Here is a 12,362-nt window from a genome sequence, read left to right on the forward strand (position 1 = left end):
GGCAAGGGAAATACCGTTGCCTTTACACAAAAGGAACGATGCGAAACAACAAACAAACAAAGGCTAGTTCACTCGAAATTAATCCTGAACGAAATCTCTATTTTTAACAAGTTACTTTCAACATCCCTGTGAGTTCCACGTCACTCGCTCTCGTGCGCTTTAATGTGAACCTCACGGAAACATTGTGAACGACACATTTCATCATCAAAGGAATGACCAGGCTAAAATTATCATTATGATTATTGCACTTTCATTTTAGGGTACCAGAGGAGACACATTAAATAGAAAATAAAAAAATATAAACACGCTTCTATTAAAATGCACTAAAAGGTAAAAAATATTTTTCTGAGATACACCAGAATGTTCTTACAATTAATCCTGTTTACAGAAATAAAAGCGTGGAAGGAAATGATACAAAAAGAGATAAATTTGTTTATTTCTTGTAGCATTTCCTTCAATGTCTGGCGGCCACGCTTTTATTTTTGTAGACAAGATTAACTGTAAGAAAATCCTGGTGTCTCAAAAAATTATTTTTTTACTTTTTAGTGCATTGTAATAAAAGCGTTTAAATTTTTTTTTATTGTATTCTTTTTAGTTTTGACAAATTTTAACCGATTTATGATTGTAACTAAAAAAAATTGAACGTGATATCCTGTCGAGCCCTAGGTTTGAAAAATCCGAAGAGTTTCATGCAAATCCTGAGACCTATCATGTAAGATTGTATTATCACTGGGACTGAGTACCCATGCAAAATTTCAAGTCCCTCGGGCGAAGGGGACAGTTCGAAAATTGAGTGACAAGTTTTGACCCAAACAGACGCAGAAGTCAATTTAAATAAAAGCATGTAATCAGAAGGGCGACATTCCGGTATTAGGAAAGGAAGAGAACGGTGAAAGAAATCATCTTACGTTTCGATTTACAAGAAGGAAAATGACTAAATGAAACCGCAGCCTGGAATCGGCTACGCACAGAATGAGTTGAAGTCGCCTATAGCTTGTTATTCCTTAATGGTCAACTTGTACTGCGAGACCTCACAGTTACAGATTAATATCACGAGATGCCCTTACATCTGTGGAAGTCATTTCATTTTTTATACTTTCGACATATAACCGAAGAGTCTACAAAATAATCTGACAAGTACCTTTGAATGACGCAGATAAGTAAAAAAAAAATGATGATCCCAACAGTATTCCTTCGCGGACTGGACGAAGGGGAAGGGCAAGGCAAACGGGTGATTCATAATGCAAACAGGGAAGATCAGGCATCTCTCCAGAAAAAGGAGCGCCCAACCGGGCAAGGGCAGAGACCAGTTCCGGGAGATAGTATCCCTGCCACGCCTACACATGACCCCACGCAACGGCACAATCAATGCATCTCTCTCTCTCTCTCTCTCTCTCTCTCTCTCTCTCTCTCTCTCTCTCTCTCTCTCTCTCTCTCTCTCTCACGACAGTTACGTTGATAAAAAGGCACTAGATATTGCATACATTCTAACCGTTATAAGAAAACATATTACTGCAACATCAAACTACGATCGTAGCTTACATACATTAGTTTTATACTGTACTGGAAAATGTTCAGGTTGGAAGTTAATTTCTTTTCAGCACTCTGCACAACACTAGTGAACACACCAATCTGTTCATAAGTCTCTCTCCGGGACGGTGGGTTACAAAGTTAACATTTGTGACAAAGAATACACACTTAACAACTGCGTTGGGATGAAACTTGGCAGTATAGTACATACTTAGGAAGGCATACACTCACACACACACACACACACACACACACACACACACACACACACACACACACACACACACACACACACACACAACCTGTTATAGTAACTTCTTGTTTTCGTGCAACAAGGAAAAGCCGGTAACTTGACCCCTAAATAATCCTACCGTGTAATACCAACTACATACTTCGTAGTTCTTGCGTAAACTACAATACAGAAGTTTAGTGGCCTTGATATAAATGTGAAATTCAACGAAAATTACTAGCCGGTACCTAGAATAGAATCGCCACGATGGTGATTTCACTACCAAAGCGATTCTCCAAAGCTTCAAATCCTATCTGAAATACAATGTCATATTCAGTGAGAATATGGTATAAGTTTTCATTCTGTCTTCAAAACGCATATATCATTCTTTCGTTTTTGTAAGAAATACATCTGGTTGCTCTCGATGCCCATAAAACCTGACATTATGACTTCATTTTCATGTACACACACACACACACACACACAAACACCCAATAGTTACGGAAAAAAAGATCAACTCTTCAAATGAAGCAGGTCAAGTTTTGAGAGACTGTATGCAAAACTGAGTAATGACAACGCTTCTAGAAAGACGGCAGTTCTTTTCTATTTTGGCAACAAGGAAGCCACCCCCGAAGAATAATGGAGCGATTCTTCGGTACCCAATATTTGCCGGTCTGCGAAAGGTAGTAATGGATGTCCATTATGCATGATGGAGTGGACAACAGGACATAACTGACAAACCTGTAGTGGCTGAGAGCGGGAGAAAAGCTTTTGAGTAGGCCAGTATTTTTTTTTCACAAATGGAAAAAGCAAAGTAGTACGCAATTTATACACAGTGTTACTTATTTCCGCAGAAATAACGCAACTGTCGGACTCGAAATAAATTCATTACGTAGGCAGTCGTTCCCATCTTTCAGACTTCAAAGATAAGAGAAATAAAACCGTTCGTCATTCCCTTCCGCAAAGCGTCGACAAACAAAATTCATGTGATAGCGAAAGTCGATATCAGGGGCATGTCGCAAAAGGACCTCTGAACTTTGACGTATTTGCGGTCGGCCCAGGAAAAGCTACCATTCTTCCTGAGCGACCATTCCTATTCACGGCCATTTCTTACTTTCCATGTATTTTCTGTTAACTGAGCACCCCAACAAATTTTTGGAGGCGTAACATTTCGCTGCAAGCAAATATGAGTGCGTGCAAAGTGGATCCCAAAAGTCACTGGACAAAAGAAGCAATCGTCACAAACATCGCTGAAAACAACAAACAGGCAATTCGCACCTCCAAGTAACACGCCATGACGACGATAAATAACCACACACTTTTTCAGCAACAAGTGAGTTCTACTCAAACTCTGTTCAAAGCACAGCATCTGAACCCATCACCACATCTCTGCTTTTGAGGATTTTCGGCCTGAGGACTAAGCCGTATTAATCTACCATCTTTTCCAGAAACAATTACCGTTACATGTGGGGAACAACCTCCAATTAGTGCTATTCTTATCAAAATGTACCGCTCGTTATGAGCCACGGCGTGGGAAACGGTGAAGAAACCAGAGCGGTTCGTTTCCGTCACATTAAACGTACTTATAAGAAATTAACCATATCTCTCTTCTTTCGGATATTAAGCACGACAAGGGCTTTCAAAAAAATATCAGTGCTAATTTAAAACACACATGATGTCGTTACGAGTGAATATACTGGACGTTTAATGAGCATATAATTTCAAGAAAAAAGCACATGCCGAGAGAGAGAGAGAGAGAGAGAGAGAGAGAGAGAGAGAGAGAATATGTGGAGGTGAGGTTTAGTAGATCAAGGGTGCGGTTGGAAACCAAACCCACTTCATCGTCGCATACGCTATGAATAACGACGACTCTGCAAGATTACAGTCTGCAACTGAAAATTCCCTTTGACAAGAGGGAGGGTCTTCCCCACTTCCCTTCTCAGAAACAGCAGCGGTGTACGATCAAAGAACAAACCTGTAATTACGAAAAACGAAGAGAAGAGAAAGATGTCATTATTTCTTCACTGACGGTATAAATGATTAATCATACGTGATTATTAGTTCCGAAGGGGGCCGTATCAACTCGATTTTGTAAGACGTGCATGTCTACATCGAGGAATTTGCATTACATTCGCAAAGGTTTCTTTTCCTTTTATCTACACTTGGCGTGGGATGTGACAAAGGGATTGGAGATATGTGGTTTCTATCGAAATGAAAGTTGCAGGTATCAAGTAACTCCTCCTCCTTCTGTCCCTGAACGTTCGTCACATCAATTTCAAGTTATTCGTTTCTCTGGCACTGAATGGACAGTTATTAACGACTACCACTGTAAACACTTTTTTACTGTGAATATCAGTAAATACACGCAAGTTTATTTGGTCCTAGGTCAAAGCAAAAATTTTTTATGATCATATCTGAAACGTTCGCTTTCATTTTGCTATTCAAATCAAGCTATTTACAGTAAATTGTTATAAAAAAATTTTTTCGCCAAGATCCGAAACAGGATTTGCCTAAACACAGTTTATTCTACATGTGATCTAGCTCCTCATTTTCTCTAGAAGGTTAAACCTTATAAATACCATGATGGCATTCTTCCCGAATCAAGAAAGAAGTGATAATCATTAACGAAGATGGAGGCGGTTGGCAGAGGCAGCCAGGCCATGCCGAACAAGGAAGTGACCACGTAAAACGCGGTCTCCGTGACAATCGGAACCACTTGCATGTAACGCCGTGCAAATAACACCCACAGACCAGGTTATTACGTGCAATATTATTGCCAAGAATCAAGTATCTTGCACACGTCTCAAATAATCGAGCTTAAAAAGCCAACCTGGAAACTTCTTCTTTTTTTTTCTACATTTTTGAAAAAACTCCCTCGCGGGGGGGCCAGTTCAAGTCACGTTCCTTCCAAAATACGCTTCGTTCTTAGAACTAATGGTAATAAGATTCTGGGTTGCTTTTTACTCGGAAGATCTCAAGTCATCTAACTTTTAATAACCTGCTGGATTACGCGCCATAAAAGACAGAAAGAGAGAGAGAGAGAGAGAGAGAAGGGGGAACTACAGGGCCATAGCGTGACATCCAACAGCGGGCAGACTTCCTGATGTCACGAAAACCAATACCTAGTATATTTTCATATCTTGCAGGTCACTCGAACGAGGCCTGGACCTGATACTACAACACACACTAACCCGAGCCTCTTGAACTGAGAAACTAAGCATTATATATATAAAATATAAAGCTACAAGAGACGCGTCCTCCTTCCCACCGAAAACCACAGCAAAAATAACACGTCAATCAAAACCATATCCATGGAAAAACTCGCGTAGGAGGAGGGGGAAATGTTCATATTTTAAGGTCACTGACTCGAAATGTTCGCCACATTATGAATACCAAGTAGTTCATAGTGATATTGGACTGTCATATAATTATGTTGTAACGTTTGTTCTTTTTTCATTAAAACATGCGCAATTAAAATGTCTGACACTCAAATCAATGTTTACAACTACCAAGTCCAAAATATTCAACAAACAATTCTTTATTGCAAAATTGGTTGTAATGATTAGTTTTCTATATGACACATTCTATCATTAGGTATTCTCAAAATGGTGTTGCCACTGTCGGTAGGAAATTTATGTAACCTCTCTATCTATCTATCTATATAGTTTAATTTCAATGATGATGACGACAGAGTACACACCAGAAATAAATTTAATGCTGAATTTATTAAAAATGTTAGTAATAATTCATTTTCCAGAAAAGACGTAAAACTTTTTTAGTTACACAAATTTGCCTGCAGCTACACGGGTAAGAACTGAGGTTTAGTGGTTCATATTCTAGTAATTTATTAAAAAGGTTTGGCGGGTTAATTATCAACAGTGTTGAAATAAACGAAAAATTTTGGCTGCATTGCCGATGTTGGTAACCCCTTGTATTTTATTGAAAACTATAATTTTTCCAGTTATCTTTGGGTTTCCGGCAGAAAGTATCTGGAAATCTGGATTATCATTTAATGACAGAGATGTTAACATAGCCAGACTAGAGTTATTCAGAATAATGAACCACAAAGGAAAGGAGACTGTCCTGTACACAATTTTACTTGTCCTCATGCACTAGCCTATACTGCTACAAATTTTGTATTTGTCACAAAGACTATTATATGTTTCATTTTGACATTTGGTTGCAACGATGCGGTCGGTATCTGGAAGATGTGACTGTAAAGTCGAGACGTTTTCTGTGCTATCTTTTTCGACACATTCTAACTTCAGTTTAGTTTACATCACGGTAATAATTCATTTATGTATCTTATGAAAAAAAGATCTGAATTGAGCTATCTATTTATCTATCTACAGAACAAGGTGTTCATCGTTTATCTTGAGTCTAAATAAGGCACTTAGAGCAATATGGCAATGCATTACTGAAGTTAAAGAATTCGATATGCAGGTTGATATGGAGCTATCAGACATTTTGCATTAAAATTATTATCTGAAACATCCAATTCCTTATCAACTTACAGGATAATCAGCAGTGAACGAATTTCAGAAATAAATACCACTAATTCCCGTAACTTCTCACTCAACTATTCCTACTTTTTCCTCACAACTTTCACGACCCAAAATAAAAATTAACGCCATCGATGGACAATTTCACAGAAGTACTGCCGTGTTCCTAAAGTGGTCAAAAATAAGCAGGCTCATTCGCCAAATTGGTGCACCATTAAGTATAATTTCCATCCGAAGAAAGCCTCACCCCCTTGCGAACAAAAAGAAGGAACGAAAGACCCGAGACTCGTAGTCTTCTCATCGTCATAGTGAATGAATTTCAGGTTTTGACTTTGTCATGTCCTTCCACAGCTGGATGAAACCAGGAAAAATGATGCCCACTCAAGTGCCTCCAGTCCCGGGAGATACGAGTCCTTAATTAATGTGGGGGGATGCGAAGAAGGATACACAGTCCCGTTCCACCAATCTCGACAAAAAAAATCAGTTTCCGTTTAAATAAAAGCTGTAATCATTGCGAGGCAATCCCTCTCCCTCTCAACCCCCCCCCCCCCAGAAAACAAAGAAAATGCCTAAGGGTTTAATAATTCTCTCGAACTTCAGAAAATATTCCCGTAAATAAAAGCTGAATGAACAAGTACATTTGTATTTAGGCAGCCTCTCTTTATACGGTTACGAATTGCTAGAAAAGCGTGGTATGTACAATCTTGCGATCAAGATTTTCAAATATAATCATTTTTCCGGAATGCAGTTTTGTTGTATCACTGCCATCGTCAAAAGATATAGTGTAACAAGAGGAAAACCTCAAAGCAGTTGCACTATGAAACAATTGTTAGGAGAGGGTGGAAAGTAAGATGCAAGAAAGAAAATACGAACGGAGGCACAGTAAAAAGAATGAAAGGGGTTGCAGCTAGGCGCCGAAGGGACGCTGCAAAGAACCTCAAGTAATGCCTACAATGCACCGCATGAGGTGCACTGACGGCACTAACCCACAACGGGGTCCAGGAATAACAGATTATAGCAACAGGAGGTTAAGCAAAAGGACAGTAGTTCCAAGGTCTTACGAATAAGCTGAACCAGTTCGTGTTTCCAACAGGAAGGAAAAACACAGACTCGAGGAACTCGATTTAAAAGGGAGCTAAGCACTTGGGGCAGCTCACCAGATACCTTGCCCATCTCTAGTGATGCTTTACCCCGAGGCCATTACTAGAAGAGAATACTAAGCAGGACACAGGATTAGATACAGGCACAGAGGAGGATGGGGGGAGCTGAAGTAATAATAGAAGAGCTGCCTGAAACAAGAGAGGTGAAGAGTATTGCCAGTAGCAGAGCATCTGAGAGAAGTGAGGTTCATTTGTTTACTTCTAACAAATTTCCTTCATCTTTCCCCGGACGTCCTAGATACCTGGATATGAAAAACTAAAACCCGGATTATTTGCACCTAACCTTCGAAGTAACTGTAACGTATACGTCATAATTCATATTTGTTACTCTCGCAAAGTCACGCAGAAGCCGGAAATTCTAGTTCTTCTTCTTGGTGTACTTTGACTAAGGCTAATTACACGGTTGTCAAGCATTAATGAGGGAACATGGCGGAAATATAATGGTTCTGGAATAACAGATTTAGCCCCGAGATCGAGCGTCCGATTCCCACAAGAGGTGGCGCTCTCGAGGGGAGCATTAAGAAAGAGTCACTCAGAAACTTAACGTCGAAAGAAAGAAGAAAACAGAAAATTAGCAGAAAAAAAAAACATTACTTAACCACACCAACTCAATTCCGTGTGACTGGCAACATTAAGTAATATATATATATATATATATATATATATATATATATATATATATATATATATATATATATATATATATATATATATATATATATATATATATATATATATATATATATATTCTGTGCTTGCGTGTAAAGAAAAGAAAAGAAAAGACAAATAGTATAGGTTAGAAATGCGAAGGGGATAAGCGAAGCGTGAATGAGGTGCCGTCGCCAAGAAAAGAACTCCATCAACTCGTATCAACGACTTTCCTTGAATTGCTCTCTTTTTATATAAAGAATGAATCAAGTAACAAAAACAGACCACTTCCTACTATCATGACCTTCATACAGAAAGATATCTTCCTGGATATACAACAGATTAAGAGAGCGTTTACCATACACCGTAACTTCAGTCTTGACAATTCTATATAGTTAACAACGCTTCTTGGATTCCAAGGAGCTATAATTTCGTTATTATGTAATACACTGAGATGCAAATGTTCGAGAAGAAAATCTAGTTCCTCTTGACTCATAGATAACAATACCTTTAGAAACAAAGACTTACCATGAAACTCCATAACAGCAACCATGACACAAGGTGAGCCCCCTTGATCCAACCAACAATTTACTACCCAGGGAGAGTACAAAAATAAACGATTTCAGATCTCCAACAAAAACCCGTATTAATTACAAAGGAAAAGTTTATCGATGCGTAACCCACAGCGAAAGTCAATGAAATTCAGGGGCCAACACTTCCAATTTCCGAAGTTAGATTACACGAGAAAAACTCGAAGAAATTCGCAGCGACCGGATGCAAAACGCTGCACGACAATCCAGTGGTGTGTGTGGCTATACCAGAGATCCCCAGTCTATGGATGGCGGTAATATCCCCACGAACGACACCGTCGGACCGAAGACACTTTTAACAAAGTTCTTTTGCAGTTCTATTGATAAAAGAAAAATGGAAATGCAAGACAATCTTAATTTGTCTTCTTGACGAGTGAGGGGCTCGGCTCTGTTGATGACATACACACATGGCTCGTTTCAAATAATAACCTTAGACGAACTGAACTTATAATGAAACAATTAGAAGTTCTTTTACTGTTTTTAGGAGAATATGAATACCGGGATAACAATGGATGAATCCACCTTACTGAATACAGTGTTGATTACACAGTACAAGACTGTACAATATCCTTGAAGTCATCAAAGAACCGGTTTCTGATGACCCAAATGCTACCATGGAAATATGAAACCTCGGAAACAGACTTGCCATCAAGGGACGCAGTGACAGAGCTGGTCACTGCAAGCAAAAAATTTGTCAATAAACTTCCCGTTTTAAACGACGACAAGCCCGTCTCATAAAGATAGGTTCCAGAATTCAAGACACTCATAGAGAGAGGCAGAAAATTCCATATTCTTACATGTGAATAAAAAGGGTATAGAAACTGTATATTTACAGGCTGCGCATTTCGCTTCGCACAACTGAGTCACACTAGCCTACGCTGACTACAGGAGAAGAGTTGCGGAAGAAGGTGCTTTATTAGTCACAGTACAAACATCCTGGAACACAAAGAGATCTGCATAGCATATTTCCCGAAGAAGGAAGAGGGAGACAGTTCGTAATGGCACTCATTTTGGAGGACACTTAAAAGGCGGGAATCCAGGATGTAACTGACGAAGTTGGACAAAACCGGTTAAAACCCGCAGTTCTCCTCTCGATTTGAATGGGAGCGCTCAGCGCAGCGTGCTAATCGGTCTCGGGAAATATCTACCGAGACGGCACAGGATTAGAAATCAATCAAACACATCCATATTCTGTAGAATACAAATTCTCTACTGACAAATGACGAATTCTAATTTTGACATGCTACCTTTGGCTCAAAAAAATACGAGGGCAAAATTGCCGTCCATATCTTGGCAACTACTAGGCCGCTTCAGATTCCTAAATTTTATCCGTTCCTGCTTCCTGACACGGGTTACAAAGCTATAATATTTTAGATTACAAAGCATGACTGAAAAAAATAGACACACACACATACATATGTGTGTGTGTGTGTGCAACAAATCTTTACTTTATGAAGCAGTATCTATTCAACGATGCTGGTTTAAAACGCAACAGAAGGTTATAATAATGGCATCAAGAAGAGACGAGGTCATAGAGTCATGTGTAATTTCAATCTGTTAAGAAAACTTTGTACATAAAATCAATGTGAATATTAGGATTACTCAATCAACCATAAATAGTGTTCCATCCATACATCATAAACATTCGCAAAAGGAAATAAAAGGAAATGACATGAATTCCAAATAAGAAAGAAATGAGGACGAAAGAGAAATGGAGATGGTTTGCACGTGTCCTTCTCACAACCCGGGGAGAATACTACGTGGCAGAGTCAGCTGGGCTCCTGCGGGCACAATACGAGTTGGAGGAACCACACCTCCTCAGATGAGAACTGTGAGGTGGGAGGCTGAGGATGTGTGGAAGATAACGAAAGGCGGAATTTCACAGAGGCCCTTTGACTCACGCGGTGTTGGAGGCGAAAATCAGGGAAAATCACACAGAAATGAAGACAAGACATCAAGAAAATCTGGGAAAATCACACAGAAATGATGATAAGACATCAAGAAAATCAGGGAAAATCACACAGAAATCAAGACATCAAGAAAATCAGGGAAAATCACACAGAAATGAAGATAAGACATCAAGAAAATCTGGGAAAATCACACAGAAATGAAGATAAGGCATCAAGAAAATCAAGGAAAATCACAAAGAAATGAAGATAAGACATCAGCGACGGAAATGGACCGCTGTCTTGGCTCCCAAGTGGCACCTCAACATCGAAAGCATTTGTCCCTCACTCTGAATCAAGAAATGACTTCAGGTGCATACCCTAGGGGGAACCACTGTCTTTGAGAATCATGTTGTTCTCACGGGACAAGAAAGAGGAAGACAATATGTCTAAACAAGAACTTTTTCTCTCCTGATTACTCTTGAACCAAGAACATTATTGCTGAAAATAACTGAAAATACTTACTGAATCAAAAGGAATATACAGGTACGGGGAACCTAGAAGCAATTAAGACTGACGATGGACTTGACTTGGCAGTTTAACTAAAAGCCACACACAGTAATTGATCATATTTGCATTACAATTACTGGAGCAGAAAACGATAGATTTAATGATATTATTTTCTTCTTACACTCCCAAACGCAATGATTTGTAAGAAAAAAAAATAACGTGGTTACAACCAAAGCATAATCCATGTTAACGCAGAAGCTATACATATAGTATAATTACGGCTGCCTTTAATTCCACCTTCTCTTCTCCAGCCAAACGCTTCCAAACCACATGTCAGGTCTCCGTCACTCCGATTCCCAACATAAGGGCGCCCACCCGACTCTCGAACTAACAAAGGGTCTCCATTAAATGATAATAGGAAGTCAAGCAGCGAAAGAGAAAGACAAAGATTTGAAGAGGATGATCTACCTCTCGTGACACTTACTGAGAATTGTATTCTTCTCCTGAGAGAGAGAGAGAGAGAGAGAGAGAGAGAGAGAGAGAGAGAGAGAGAGAGAGAGTTTTCAGTTAGCTTTAAACTGGATGAAGTCAAAACTGGCAACTACACACAATGAAGCATTGGTCCAAATCTGAAACGAAAATAAAACCAAATTGACCATTTGTAAAGTCACTGCACGAGTTCGGGTAATGTCTATCGTGCGTGAAAATAGTTTTTTTTTTACCGGAGTCTCTTTACAAATGAAGCATCAAGACGGATATCGGAATGCCACGAAACGTCACTGGTCCACCTTTCCTTCTGACAGCCTTGGAACTGATACCATCACCGAAGACTGGCAATGATTCAATGGGAGAGGGGACGGGGAGGGCCAACATCAGGACTCCTCTTTATAAGACAAATTCTTTCTTTTCATGACCTCGATATGAGTTTCACCTTTCTGTCTGCGTGTTTTCTCAATAAAGAGTGATCTTCCGCCTCTCTTCTGATACCTAATGCGTCACGAGATTGTTTCAACACCTATCGCTTTAATCTTGGTTTATTTTTCTATAAAATCTGGCATTTCACACGGTGTGTATTTCCAAGTTTAAAACAGTTCTCCCATGATTTTACATATCACTTCTTTTGCCATACCATCACGTACAAGTACTTACAGATTATATACTTATATTCAGGATGGATTAAATTTCAGACTAGATAAAATAATTACAAATAAGAGAGAGAGAGAGAGAGTTTTACTTCTCGTTACACAGTTCTATGTATGTGAGAGCAGACATAAACGACCCCTCGTCGAACGAATGCCATCAAACGG

General features: G+C 39.2%; 1 protein-coding gene across 8 annotated transcripts in view; it reads right to left on the reverse strand.

Moving 5' to 3' along the window:
* The window catches only part of Mob2 (MOB kinase activator 2), a 354,696-nt gene that overhangs the window by 14,538 nt on the left and 327,796 nt on the right, over positions 1-12,362 (reverse strand). The window lies entirely within an intron of this gene.

The sequence above is a fragment of the Macrobrachium rosenbergii genome, chromosome 19 (assembly GCF_040412425.1).
Source record: "Macrobrachium rosenbergii isolate ZJJX-2024 chromosome 19, ASM4041242v1, whole genome shotgun sequence".
Lineage (NCBI taxonomy): Eukaryota > Metazoa > Arthropoda > Malacostraca > Decapoda > Palaemonidae > Macrobrachium > Macrobrachium rosenbergii.